This window comes from Homalodisca vitripennis, chromosome 3, assembly GCF_021130785.1.
Source record: "Homalodisca vitripennis isolate AUS2020 chromosome 3, UT_GWSS_2.1, whole genome shotgun sequence".
Classification (NCBI taxonomy): Eukaryota; Metazoa; Arthropoda; class Insecta; order Hemiptera; family Cicadellidae; genus Homalodisca; species Homalodisca vitripennis.
The window spans coordinates 154,031,172-154,046,790 of record NC_060209.1 but is presented as its reverse complement, the minus strand read 5'-3'; the positions used below and the strand labels follow the sequence as shown (position 1 = coordinate 154,046,790).

Sequence of the window (15,619 nt, the reverse complement as noted above, 5' to 3'; positions counted from 1 at the left end):
CGTTTAGTTACATCCCCAAGAAAATTGAAAGCGTTTTAGTCAAGTTTTGGGGAAGTTGACTATGTAGATATTTCATATTTATGTAGCCATCTAATAGTATACAGTGTGTTTTAAATGACCTGTAGAGTGTTTTAAGGTATTGTCTCTAGGACAAACTAAACCCATATTTTTGCAACATCTCAAGTTCATAAAATAAGTGGTATTTCAATTAGAAAATAAAAAGAAATGGTGGCTGTAGGATTAAAAAAGAGATCTTGGAGAAATAATAAAATAATGAAGTTCTCAAGGACAATAGCTTAAAAATAGACGAAAGGAGTTTTGAAACACCCAATATAGAAGCTGTACAGTCATCACGTCTCACTCGTTTGACTCTCTCCACAGTGTGTAGTTTACTTGTTTTTGCTCTCTCTTTACTCTTTTGAACTCTATTACCATGTAGTTTGAGGCGTTTGTCCAATATAGCCCCTCTTCTAAACACTTGAGTTATCAGTTCATCGACATCCATACTGCACAGTTGTTTGTCACTGACTGGTTTGGTCAACAAGAGCCGGAAAAACAAGTACAAAACGTTCTTGCATGCTTGTCAGAACTTGTAGCAAGCGCTTGCTAGCCGGGACAGGCTTTGTCTGTGACCGCACACGCTTGATACAATGTAGAGTTTTCTCACGCTGGTTGGAGCTTGCAAGCGCTTGCCAACAAGCGCTTGTAACCAGATTTCTTTGTGAACGCACCCTAACACAGTAACACAGACTACAGTTGATACGGTTTGATTTAACTGTACATTTAAATTGCCAGTTTATATATAGCATAACCTAACAAACTATCCCGACTAAACTCATAGGACGGTTACAGTATACCCATAATTATTTACATATAAATACTAGTAAATACAGTGGTTGTATTAATAGTAGAGAATTAATATTGAGTTTTCACAAATAACGTGAACATATATGATACAGTATGTTATTTCACTAAAATAAATTAATTTTAGATTAAATAGACTTGTTATGTACATCATGCGAGTCCTGCTCCCTGTTTAAATACAAATTTTGTGACACAAATTTCCTAGATTTGAAATATATTTGGTTAAAGAATAATAAAATACATAGTTCATTTATTAACTGTTGTTCCATTATAATAAGGTTTATATATATATATTTATTACTAAATTATATTATTGCGGGAAATATTTGTATTTAGAACGTGTGGAATTATTTTTCAATATTGTATATAATAACGTACAGTGTTTCTAAGTAGTTTTATTCCAATTTCGGTCATCTTAATGAGGTTTCAAAGAGTCAAAGTTTTTAAAAATATACAATTATGTGGACATTTTTCTGACCTTAAATTATTATTTTTTGAAATATAAACATATTACAACTCAAGTGGTAGAGCAGGAAGAAGTTTGGCTTTGCAAGATCCAACCCCAACTATGAATTCATCTCCTGAGCAATAATCTTTAAATATCACTTCGTCACCACCATGTAGAAACTTTCGCGTCTTTTCTGATATTTGTATAGCGTTTGTACCAATCCATCCAAGTTCTAACATGGAGCTCATTGAGTTAGAGCAGGTTTCACTGATTATGCCGGATTCCAGAAGATCTCTTGGATTCATGGTACATCCTGTGATGGTGTGGTACACTAGCTGCTGTTTGTGTCCAGTACAAGTATTTTTACTTTATTTATAAAATCCTTGTCCCAACATTAGACCCAGTTTAAAATTTACATTAAATACATTAAATTACATATATACATTTAAAATCAACGATTAATTTGATATCAAAGTTGTGCTTATCATCTTGCTTTAAGTACGGAAATGCTTTTTCAATCTTGTTCTTCTTTTCACACTTAAAAGGCTCTGAAGCTTCCTTAGCGAGAATCCAGAGACATATAGTTGTTCCCAAGTTCTTGAACAGGAATGGGTCCATTCTTGTCAAGGGTTGTGTAAGTTGTGACAATCGAGAGAGATATGGTTGTAAGGCTCAGGGACAAGAATGGAACCAAAGGAACTTCTTTCCATTTTTTAATATGGCGAGCATTCCTTTCATTTAAGAACACAATATTATCTTCAGCATCTGTCATTGCAATTAGCTCTGTAATGCGATTTGTGGCTCCACCACATACAAATCCTACCTCTAACTTGAAATTCATATTTTTGGAAAGCCCAAATTAGGAGAGTCTCCTGCTACAAAGGCAAATTTAGCCATTGGGACCGCAAATGAGGGTTCTAGATACTACACCAGATGATGATCTCCCATGATAACCAACAGTTATGTACCACAAACTCAGGAGATATTCGCTAGATATCACCATTACCGGAGTGCTCGGATATTCAAAAGTGGGAAAAGGTTCCTTTGGATCAATTCTTGTCCCAGAGCCTGACAACCCTATCTCTCTCTATTGTCACCACTTAGACAACCATTGACAAGAATGGACCCATTATTGTCCAAGAACCTGGGAAAAACCACATCTCTCTCAATTCTCGCTAAGGAAGCTTTAGAGCCTTTTAAGTATGAAAAAAGAACAAGATTGAAAATCGTTTCTGTACTAAAAACATAACGATAATTACAACTTTGATATCAACTTGATCGTTGATCTTAAATGTACAGGCTCTTCTGTTGGGACAAGGATTTTATAAATAAACTAAAAAAAAATTTATTGGACACACAAATAGCAGCTAGTGCAACATCACAGGATATACCATGAATCAAGGAGATTTTCTGGCATCCGGCATAACCAGCGCAACCTGCTCAAACTCAATGAGCTCCATGTTAGAACTTGCATGGATTGGTACAAACCCTATACAAATATCAGAAGAAGAGACACGAAAGTTTCTACATGATGGTGACGAAGTTATATTTAAAGGTTATTGCCCAGGAGATGGATTCAGAGTTGTGGTTAGATCTTGCAAAGCCAAACTTCTTCCTGTTTTACCACTTGAGTTTTAATATGTTTATATATCATAAAAATAATAATTTAAGTTCAAACAAAGTCCACATTATTGTATTTTATCAAAAACCACGCTCTGCTACTAATTGTCATGGTTTTGTATTTAATTTATGATTGTGGTTATGTGACGCGGAAGAGATATAAGTCATTGTGCACGACTAGGCTGGTAACCCATGTACAATGATAAGGCTGTGAAGCAATTATACTCTTTAATTAAACCCATTCTCCTGCCAACTTTGATATTTAAATCGTTGGTCGACTCAGAGTTTTCATTCTCCATCATATCGAATAGCTGTTTTCAGAGTTTAAATAATATCCCCAGAGTGATAAAACCTGTTCAACGACACATTAGTCAGCCATTTCGGATTTTGAACAAAATACAATATTTAATATGAAGGCTATTACAAATTGTTCCAAATAATATTTAAAGATTATTGCTCAGGAGATGAATTCATAGTTGGGGTTGGATCTTGCAAAGCCAAACTTCTTCTTGCTCTACACCTTGGGTTATAATGTGTTTATATTTCAAAAATGATAATTTAAGTTCAGAAAAAATGTCCACATAATTGTTTATTATTAAAAACCACGCTCTGCTACTAATTTTCATGGTTTTGTATTTATTTTATGATTGTGGTTATGTGACGCGGAAGAGATATAAGTCATTGTGCACGACTAGGCTGGTAACCCATGTACAATGATAAGTCTGTGAAGCAATTATACTCTTTAATTACACCCATTCTCCTGCCAACTTTGATATTTAAATCGTTGGTCGACTCAGAGTTTTCATTCTCCATCATATCATATGTCTCTGGATTCTCGCTAAGGAAGCTTCAGAGCCTTTTAAGTGTGAAAAGAAGAACAAGATTGAAAAGCCTTTCCGTACTTAAAGCAAGATGATAAGCACAACTTTGATATCAAATTAATCGTTGATTTTAAATGTATATATGTAATTTAATGTATTTAATGTAAATTTTAAACTGGGTCTAATGTTGGGACAAGGATTTTATACATAAAGTAAAAATACTTGTACTGGACACAAACAGCAGCTAGTGTACCACACCATCACAGGATGTACCATGAATCAAGGAGATAATCTGGCATCCGGCACAACCAGTGCAACCTGCTCAAACTCAATGAGCTCCATGTTAGAACTTGCATGGATTGGTACAAACCCTATACAAATATCAGAAGAAGAGACACGAAAGTTTCTACATGATGGTGACGAAGTTATATTTGAAGGTTATTGCCCAGGAGATGGATTCAGAGTTGTGGTTAGATCTTGCAAAGCCAAACTTCTTCCTGTTTTACCACTTGAGTTTTAATATGTTTATATATCATAAAAATAATAATTTAAGTTCAGAAAAAATGTCCACATAATTGTTTATTATTAAAAGCCACGCTCTGCTACTAATTGTCATGGTTTTGTATTTATTTTATGATTGTGGTTATGTGACGCGGAAGAGATATAAGTCATTGTGCACGACTAGGCTGGTAATCCATGTACAATTATAAGGCTGTGAAGCAATTATACTCTATAATTAAACCCATTCTCCTGCCAACTTTGATATTTAAATCGTTGGTCGACTCAGAGTTTTCATTCTCCATCATATCGAATAGCTGTTTTCAGATTTTAAATAATATCCCCAAAGTGATAAAATCTGTTCAACGACACATTAGTCAGCCATTTCGGATTTTGAAGAACCGGTTGCAAAACTAAAAGGCAGAAAATTGTATTAAAATTGACCAAAATATAGAACAAATGCTGTGTGTATCTTTGGGCCTTCATGCAAAGGGACCTTGTTGCATGATTTAAGTCCACCAAACTAAAGAATACTGCTTTACAAAAATATTAAAAAGTAGACTATAGTTTACATAGGATTCGTCTCAAGATCTATTAATGAGTTAACTTGTTTAAGTGAACAACCAAACGTGTTTTCCCGACGTTGGTACTAAAAATGTTCGCGAATCATAGGGATACATTAATAGTATGATCGCCTCATGAAGCAATAGACGACCAACATTTTCTTTGATTGCATCCATTTTTGGTACAGCAAACTTATAGTGTCTATTTTTTATAACAATTGCATATTGCATTTGAATACATTTTTATGATATAATTGTGTGGTAATTATTTCTGAAAATTTAAATACCAGTCTTAATAGATGATCTACTTGATCAGACGAAAGGTTTCTCTTAACTTAATTGGACATATTGTTAGACTTAGTAATTCAGCTCATTGAGCGAGATACATAATCGAAGGTGCCTTGTGGGAACATTAATATTTGATTTGCCATCTTAATGATTGATCTGGTTTTAGTCAGAAAGTCACAACCTAAAATGATTGGCACTGGTATTTCTTAGGCCACAAGAAAAAAAAATTCATGTCAAGTTAGAAATTGTGAAGTGTAATATAGCCTTCATATTAAATATTATATTTTGTTCAAAATCCGAAATGGCTGACTAATGTGTCGTTGAAACAGATTTTATCACTCTGGGGATATTATTTAAACTCTGAAAACAGCTATTCGATATGATGGAGAATGAAAAATTTGAGTCAACCAACGATTTAAATATCAAAGTTGGCAGGAGAATGGGTGTAATTAAAGAGTATAATTGCTTCACAGCTTTATCATTGTACATGGGTTACCAGCCTAGTCGTGCACAATGACTTATATCTCTTCCGCGTCACATAACCACAATCATAAAATAAATACAAAACCATGACATTTAGTAGCAGAGCGTGATTTTTAATAATATATAATAATGTGGCCATTTTTTCTGAACTTAAATTATCATTTTTATGATATATAAACATATTACAACTCAAGTGGTAGAGCAGGAAGAAGTTTGGCTTTGCAAGATCCAACCCCAACTATGAATTCATCTCATGAGCAATAATCTTTAAATATCACTTCGTCACCATCATGTAGAAACTTTCGCGTCTCTTCTGATATTTGTATAGCGTTTGTACCAATCCATGCAAGTTCTAACATGGAGCTCTTTGAGTTTGAGCAGGTTTCACTGATTATGCCGGATTTCAGAAGATCTTCTGGATTCATGGTACATCCTGTGATGGTGTGGTGCACTAGCTGCTGTTTGTGTGTCCAGTACAGATATTTTTACTTTATGTATGAAATGCTTGTTCCAACAGAAGACCCAGTAAATTTTAAATCAACGATCAAGTTGATATCAAAGTTGTGCTTATCATCATGTTTTAAGTACGGAAATGGTTCTGGATCTTGTTCATCTATTTCAGACTTAAAGGGCTCTAAGGCTTCCATAGCGAGAATCCAGAGAGATATGGTTGTTCCCAAGTTCTTGGACAGGAATGGGTCCATTCTTGTCAATGGCTGTGTAAGTTGTGACAATCGAGAGAGATATGGTTGTCAAGCTCATGGACAAGAATGGAACCAAAGGAACTTCTTTCCATTTTTTAATATGGAGCATTCCTTTCATTTAAGAACACAATATTATCTTCAGCATCTGTATTGCAATTAGCTCTGTAATGCGATTTGTGGCTCCACCACATACAAATCCTACCTTTAATTTGAAATCCATATTTTTAGAAGGCCCAAATTAGGAGGCTCTCCTGCTACAAAGGCAAATTTAGCCATTGGGACCGCAACTTAGGGTTCTAGACACTACACCAGATGATGCTCACCCATGATAACCAACAGTTATTTACCACTACAGGATGTACCACAAATTAAGGAGATGTTCACTGGATATCTCCATTACCGGAGTGCTCGGGATATTCAAAAGTGGGAAAAAGTTCTTTTGGGTCAATTCTTGTCCAAGAGCCTGACAACCATATCTCTCTCTATTGTCACCACTTAAACAACCATTAACAAGAATGGGCGCATTCTTGTCCAAGAACCTGGGAACAACTATATCTCTCTGGATTCTCGCTATGGAAGCCTTAGAGCCCTTTAAGTCTGAAATAGATGAACAAGATCCAGAACCATTCCCGTAGTTAAAACATGATGGTAAGCACAACTTTGATATCAACTTGATCGTTGATTTTAAATGTACTGGGTCTTCTGTTGAGACAAGCATTTCATACATAAAGTAAAAATATCTGTACTGGACACACAAACAGCAGCTAGTGTACCACACCATCACAGGATGTACCATGAATCCAGAAGATCTTCTGAAATCCGGCATAATCATTGAAACCTGCTCAAACTCAATGAGCTCCATGTTAGAACTTACATGGATTGGTACAAACGCTATACAATTATCAGAAAAGACGCGAAAGTTTCTACATGATGTTGACGAAGTGATATTTAAAGATTATTGCTCAGGAGATGAATTCATAGTTGGGGTTGGATCTTGCAAAGCCAAACTTCTTCCTGCTCTATCACTTGAGTTGTAATATGTTTATATATCAGAAATATGATAATTTAAGTTCAGAAAAATGGCCACATTATTATATATTATTAAAAACCACGCTCTGCTACTAATTGTCATGGTTTTGTATTTAATTTATGATTGTGGTTATGTGACGCGGAAGAGATATAAGTCATTGTGCACGACTAGGCTGGTAACCCATGTACAATGATAAAGCTGTGAAGCAATTATACTCTTTAATTACACCCATTCTCCTGCCAACTTTGATATTTAAATCGTTGGTTGACTCAAATTTTTCATTCTCCATCATATCGAATAGCTGTTTTCAGAGTTTAAATAATATCCCCAGAGTGGTAAAATCTGTTTCAACGACACATTAGTCAGCCATTTCGGATTTTGAACAACCGGTTGCAAAACTAAAAGGCAGAAAATTGTATTAAAATTGACCAAAATATAGAATAAATGCTGTGTGTATCTTTGGGCCTTCATGCAAAGGGACCTTGTTGCATGATTTAAGTCCACCAAACTAAAGAATACTGCTTTACAAAAATATTTAATATGAAGGCTATATTACACTTCACAATTTCTAACTTGACATGAATGTTTTTTTCTTGTATTAAACATATTACAACTCAAGTGATAAAGCAGGAAGAAGTTTGGCTTTGCAAGATCCAACCCCAACTATGAATTCATCTCATGAGCAATAATCTTTAAATATCACTTCGTCACCATCATGTAGAAACTTTCGCGTCTCTTCTGATATTTGTATAGCGTTTGTACCAATCCATGCAAGTTCTAACATGGAGCTCTTTGAGTTTGAGCAGGTTTCACTGATTATGACGGATTTCAGAAGATCTTCTGGATTCATGGTACATCCTGTGATGGTGTGGTGCACTAGCTGCTGTTTGTGTGTCCAGTACAGATATTTTTACTTTATGTATGAAATGCTTGTTCCAACAGAAGACCCAGTAAATTTTAAATCAACGATCAAGTTGATATCAAAGTTGTGCTTATCATCATGTTTTAAGTACGGAAATGGTTCTGGATCTTGTTCATCTATTTCAGACTTAAAGGGCTCTAAGGCTTCCATAGCGAGAATCCAGAGAGATATGGTTGTTCCCAAGTTCTTGGACAGGAATGGGTCCATTCTTGTCAATGGCTGTGTAAGTTGTGACAATCGAGAGAGATATGGTTGTCAAGCTCATGGACAAGAATGGAACCAAAGGAACTTCTTTCCATTTTTTAATATGGAGCATTCCTTTCATTTAAGAACACAATATTATCTTCAGCATCTGTATTGCAATTAGCTCTGTAATGCGATTTGTGGCTCCACCACATACAAATCCTACCATTTAATTTGAAATCCATATTTTTAGAAGGCCCAAATTAGGAGGCTCTCCTGCTACAAAGGCAAATTTAGCCATTGGGACCGCAACTTAGGGTTCTAGACACTACACCAGATGATGCTCACCCATGATAACCAACAGTTATTTACCACTACAGGATGTACCACAAATTAAGGAGATGTTCACTGGATATCTCCATTACCGGAGTGCTCGGGATATTCAAAAGTGGGAAAAAGTTCTTTTGGGTCAATTCTTGTCCAAGAGCCTGACAACCATATCTCTCTCTATTGTCACCACTTAAACAACCATTAACAAGAATGGGCGCATTCTTGTCCAAGAACCTGGGAACAACTATATCTCTCTGGATTCTCGCTATGGAAGCCTTAGAGCCCTTTAAGTCTGAAATAGATGAACAAGATCCAGAACCATTCCCGTAGTTAAAACATGATGGTAAGCACAACTTTGATATCAACTTGATCGTTGATTTTAAATGTACTGGGTCTTCTGTTGAGACAAGCATTTCATACATAAAGTAAAAATATCTGTACTGGACACACAAACAGCAGCTAGTGTACCACACCATCACAGGATGTACCATGAATCCAGAAGATCTTCTGAAATCCGGCATAATCATTGAAACCTGCTCAAACTCAATGAGCTCCATGTTAGAACTTACATGGATTGGTACAAACGCTATACAAATATCAGAAAAGACGCGAAAGTTTCTACATGATGGTGACGAAGTGATATTTAAAGATTATTGCTCAGGAGATGAATTCATAGTTGGGGTTGGATCTTGCAAAGCCAAACTTCTTCCTGCTCTATCACTTGAGTTGTAATATGTTTATATATCAGAAATATGATAATTTAAGTTCAGAAAAATGGCCACATTATTATATATTATTAAAAATCCCGCTCTGCTACTAATTGTCATGGTTTTGTATTTATTTTATGATTGTGGTTATGTGACGCGGAAGAGATATAAGTCATTGTGCACGACTAGGCTGGTAACCCATGTACAATGATAAAGCTGTGAAGCAATTATACTCTTTAATTACACCCATTCTCCTGCCAACTTTGATATTTAAATCGTTGGTTGACTCAAATTTTTCATTCTCCATCATATCGAATAGCTGTTTTCAGAGTTTAAATAATATCCCCAGAGTGATAAAATCTGTTTCAACGACACATTAGTCAGCCATTACGGATCTTGAACAAAATATAATATTTAATATGAAGAGTGTATTACACTTCAAAATTTCTAACTTGTCATGACATTTTTGATTTCTTGTGGCCTAAGAAATACCAGTGCCAATCATTTTAGGTTGTGACTTTCTGACTAAAACCAGATGAATCATTAAGATGGCAAATCAAATATTAATGTTCCCATAAGGCACCTTAGATTATTTATCTCGAAGTTTAAGAAACAATTACCACTAAATTAGACCATACAAACTTAGTCAAATATTCATTTAAAATAAATTCGGATGCAATCGTTAGAAATATACATTATCAGTTTGCTCCACAAGAAATGGAGGCAATCAAAGAACATGGTAGTGATCAACGGGGTGATCAGACCATCAATGACTTCCTATGCCTAGCCAGCTTTTTAGTACCAAAGAAAGGAGAACATTTTGTATGGTTGTTTAGACAGCTTAGGTTGGTGGACTTAAATTATGCTCATCTACAGGTTCCTTTCTATGAAGTGTCAAAGATACTCACAGAGTTTGTTCTACATTTCGGTCAATTTGAGTACAATATTCTGCCTTTTGGTCTTGCAACCGCTTCTGAAATCCTCACACTTTTAATTGATCATATTTTTTAAGATATCAGATACAAATATGTGTTCAATTTTCACTATTTGCCTGTATATACTTCCGTATATTATGCATATACACAAACAGCACTTTTGATCAGACTTGTTTCATCTCCGATAAGTCGGCTAAAACAACCATCATCCGGAGTAAATGACCCTGGCAGTAAATCACATTCAGTTTTTGGTCACACATTTTTTAATCTGCAGCTCATTTGGGAATTAAAAAGACACAGACGCGCATTCTTAAAATATTTGGGGCCCAAAAACTAGATACAATAATCTCATACCATGTGAGATCATTTCAAATTTTCCAAGGAGGCTCAAAACTGTACAATGGGTAAACTTGCATCGGAATAAGTTACAATAACTTTTGAAAATATATTCATAGATCACATTAGTAAACTTCCTAGGTCAAACAAAAGCAACTAATATCTGTTGACGGTAGTTAATGCTTTCTCCAAGTTTGTTATTTTGTTACTAGCTCGAAATGCAACAAAAAATACAGTCGATATTTCTCTTTTGATATATCTTTTCACATATCGATATTCAATAATGTATCTATTGAATTAAATATAATAATGTTCAATATCGAAATACAGTAATAAATTATATTTTTATTTTAAACTCATGATTAGTAAACTAGAAGCTAAGGATCTACTAAAATATTGAAAATTTATTGAGGCAAATTAATTTTGTTGAATCGCAACATTTATTTATTACGTCACGTTCTGAAGTCTGAAGAACTGACGTCAGAAGTAAGTTCTGAGAATAAAACTAGTATGACTACTATGAAACAGTACTATACTATTGTAGTATTGTACAGGTTGTTTCATATACAGGGTCTCAAATAAACTGTTGTGAGAGAAGAATTATGCTATAATATTGAACGCCTGCCTTCCGATAAAAATATTACCAAAATTTGTAGCTATGAAGGACCATTCATTTGGAGTTATTTGTAATCTAAACACTTTGGTGAAAATAAAATTTATTTATATATATATATATATATATATAAAATTTAAAAAATATATATATACATTCATCAGCGCCAATTTTAAACGAAGAAAAAGATAAATAATTTATATATATATATATATATATATATATATATATATCTTCCTATACTTCAAAATCATTATTTGTAAAGTGCTTGCAATAATCCATTTTACAACGAAACCATTTACTTTACTATTCTCAGATAATACCTTGTCTCATTATAGATTTGAGATATTTATACTAAACATATTTAGTTGATAAAATTATATTCACAATCAAATCTGCAAAGTTACCAAAAACTGTAAAACGTGAAATCAGCGTCCTATAACCACAATCATACCAACCATTTAGCGGAAAGCAGCGCCTTTCCCTCTATTTATATAGTACGTGACGGTGATATACTGTAAGTATTATTTATGTGTCCAATGTCGTTTTTAAACTTGTCAAGCTAAGAAAAATATGCTGAGAGGAAAAAATATTTTTTAAACTACAACCCATTAAAATTATTTTAAATCTTTCAATGCCCGCCTTCCGTTACAACCTCCACCAAAATTGGCATTGATTACTATCGATTTCTTTGTCAAGAAACGTTGCTCTCGATTTAAAGAATAACTTGGTTGTGTCCTTATACAGTGCTAATTGGTTCACGGGTTCTAGACCAAAACTTTCTAGTCCTTGTTGTGTACTTGTTGAATCGTACGCAGAAAACTGAAAATTAAGTTAAATTTTAGAAATATAACTCTACAGGGTAAATTAATATTAAGCAGTTAATTTTATTACGTTGGCAAGAAGAATCGTGTTCAGCTCAGTGGGGTAGCGATGCTCATATTAATATTTATATTCGCCACAAGTGCACGAGGGAGCGTGTTTCAAAGGATTTACCTCGAAGTATTTCAATTTTAAGTGGCATGGCGTAGAACGGGAGTTCAGCATTGTAGTGTATGTAGGCTTGGCCTGGTTCGCTAAAGAATTTATTGTGCCGTACTGCAGCTTGAGAAGGAGGCCATTATTACTAACAGTTTTCTGCAGCATTTCAGAATATTATCCGCATAACGATTCAAATCAAAGGTTTCTTATATCAAGAGTCTTTTATCGAAATCCACGTTCATTACATACGTACACTGTTGATCTACATTTGTTTATAATAGTTCTAATTATAACACTTTCCAATTGTATACTAGTGCTTTTTTTCTTTTTTTATATAAGCTCACATAAACGTTATTTCATTACGATACAAACCACTAAAACTGCCGACAATACAAATTTTAGAAGTTTTAATGTTAAGAAAAAAAACCCGTATAATCAGTAATCCACGTTTGCTTAGTTTTAGTTGAGCCCACGCACAGTGTTTATCTCTCCATTGAAGGAAATTATTTTACCTGCTCGTGGATAATGTACAAAATGTACAATCCTGGCAGAAGAATGAATGGGGCTACACGGCCATTAATGTAAAGAAGCTGTTGAAAGAAGGAAACAAAAACAATGGGTGGAAAAGTGTTTGGAGACAATAGCTGAAGGGCAGCTGTTGCTCCCTAACAAAAGGCTGTTGTGTAGGTGGCCGTCCATTGTGCTCCCCTACTATACGGTTTCTTATCCTCTTTTTTGTCTTAAATCGCTCCGCTATTGTTTTTAACTGCCAACCATTCGTTGTATTTCCCTTGGAATTGTCATAAAGGAGAAAGTTTAGATGAAGTGACGATAATGGGGGAACGCTGCATCCGTTTGAATGGTGGAGGGAAATTGCAAAAATGAATCATACTAACGTAAGAAATATTGATATAATTTTATTTTTAATATTAAAATTGTATGAAATAATAAACTAAATATCCATATCTATAGAAATTGTTACAATAAATTATTTTTATAAATCTTAAAAGCACACATTCCTCATTGTATACTATCGTAAATTTGGCATCGGTTGGTTGGGTTTTAACTTTATAACAATCTATATTCACGTACAATGTAGAACTGTAGAAAAAATCTATAAAATATATTTTAATATGTAAAATATATCTATTAAAACTAAAGCCATTTGGGATATTTTTCTCTTCTAAAGTTTATTTTATGTTACTTAAGTGAGGCTTTAATATTAAGTTTAAAAATTTCACAGTTTTTTATGTTTGTAATATTATGATAAATAATCAAATAAACATTACTCACAGTCATACTGTGTCAAATTACCACTTAATGGTTTCATATAAATTATTGTAAGACAAATTATTAGTAGGTAGCATTCTTTATTTTTTTGATACATTATAGCATTTAAAATTTACATGAATTTCAAAAAAGAAGAAAAATAAGTAGTATTTAAGGTAATATTTGAGTGTTAGAAATGATAAGCTTTTAAACCATTATTGCTATGAAACGAAGGCATAATTCATAACACGATCTAAAAGAAATTAATTAAATACGTAAAATAAAATTTATTGAAGAGACGTTAGCTTGTTCCATAATCTTCTATTTAACTAATCGATAAATTCAAATCTAATAATCAGAATGTTTAAAAGCTCTAATGTGCAACTCAGATTTGTATACCTTGAGCAATTGTAAAAGATTGCAAAGTGGAAATCTCTTATTACTTTTGCACGAGTAAACAAATAGCGTTGAAATTAAAATCCATATTTTTCTCATTTTAACATTACCCGAGATGGCTACGTTCTTTGTCGCGGTCATAATTATTTCTCACTATTAACTTATAACAACCATCATACCAATAACTAGAATCACTTTAAATAGTGTCGTAATGAGAGAATGATTTGGTGTTTAGTTTGCCAAAGAAGAGTATAGTATAAAACTAAAGTACAGTTTGTGAAGAGATTGAAAATTATATGGGGTCTCTTTCACTGGTACAATGTGTGTATATACATTTGTTTGATATTTTATATATAAGGCCTGAAATAGCTTTTCTTTATCAGGAACATGTTTGACCCAGCTACACAGACTTTATATTCCCAGACTTTTTAATCAACCATTATTGTAGAAGCCAGCCACACAGAGTATGTGCATTTGCAAGCTAAAATATTGCCATATTTTGTTGCCATGCTCCAGTTCAACACAAAGGATACATTTAATGTGGAATTGTGGATATATAACGACAGCAGTTTCATATGAAATATACATTAAAACTTTCGTCTCACACTGAACACGTTTTGGTATAATAATAGGACATTATTTACGCAAGAAGAGTTTTTATTTTCACATTTACTGAAAACTCCATATTTTACTACCATGTAACATATCTATATGAAAGGATTTCCTTTGTACTTGTATGAGAAATGTGTTTTGATCATGTTTCTAAATAACTGGAAAATAATATTGTTATATTTCCATCCAATATAGATAGTTACATACGTAATAGAGTAAAAGTAAAGTAAAAAACTAATACAGTTATAATTGCTGGCAGATTGTTATTTGCAACGTAAACAAAGCAATTAATAAAAACTGTAAGATAAAGTTTACAGGAATGGACCATTAACTCATTGCGACATATAACAATAATAATAGGCAAAGCTCTCACATACCCTTTCATCACTAATTCTTTAAGTTGAAATTTGGCACACATGTGACTCATGATTTAAATGTAAAAATTACAATTCTTATAACGAAGTAATTTGACGCTCGTGTCTTAATCCTCCCAAAAAATATGATTTTTTGCGCTGATAAACCACCTGAAATGATGTTGCAACCCCTTGAAAACTATATTTCTCTTTTTCCACTACCCACTGCCATACAATGATTACAATTGACACGAAATTGTATTATTCTCTTAACAGACTACCGGCAAAAGAAATGCCTCAGACGGAAAGTGCATTACAATGGCTGGAAGTGGTCGCTTTTGAATGATGTAGACTTTTCAGACCAACGCATATATAAGACATCATATGTATATAACCACGTTATGTATAGAACTCGCCTCGGCTCGCTGGGGGCTACGCCCCCAGTCCCCTGAGTGGGGTGTTAGCAAATTTGAGGATAAGCGTATTTCGGGAACAGGTTAAGTCCGAGTATTCGATGAGGGATCTGGTCAAGCTTTTAAAAGAAATGACCTTGCCGGCATTTTTGACCTTAATTATTTTTGATACGATTATGTCTACTTATTTTGGGAATAAGTAACGTGCTAAAATTTATTTCCACAGGAGAATCAGTTCTCGAGATATCGT

General features: G+C 33.9%; 1 protein-coding gene across 1 annotated transcript in view; it reads right to left on the bottom strand.

The window, feature by feature from the left end:
* LOC124357680 (chaoptin-like) overlaps nt 1-15,619 on the bottom strand; it is an 83,923-nt gene that overhangs the window by 14,950 nt on the left and 53,354 nt on the right. The window lies entirely within an intron of this gene.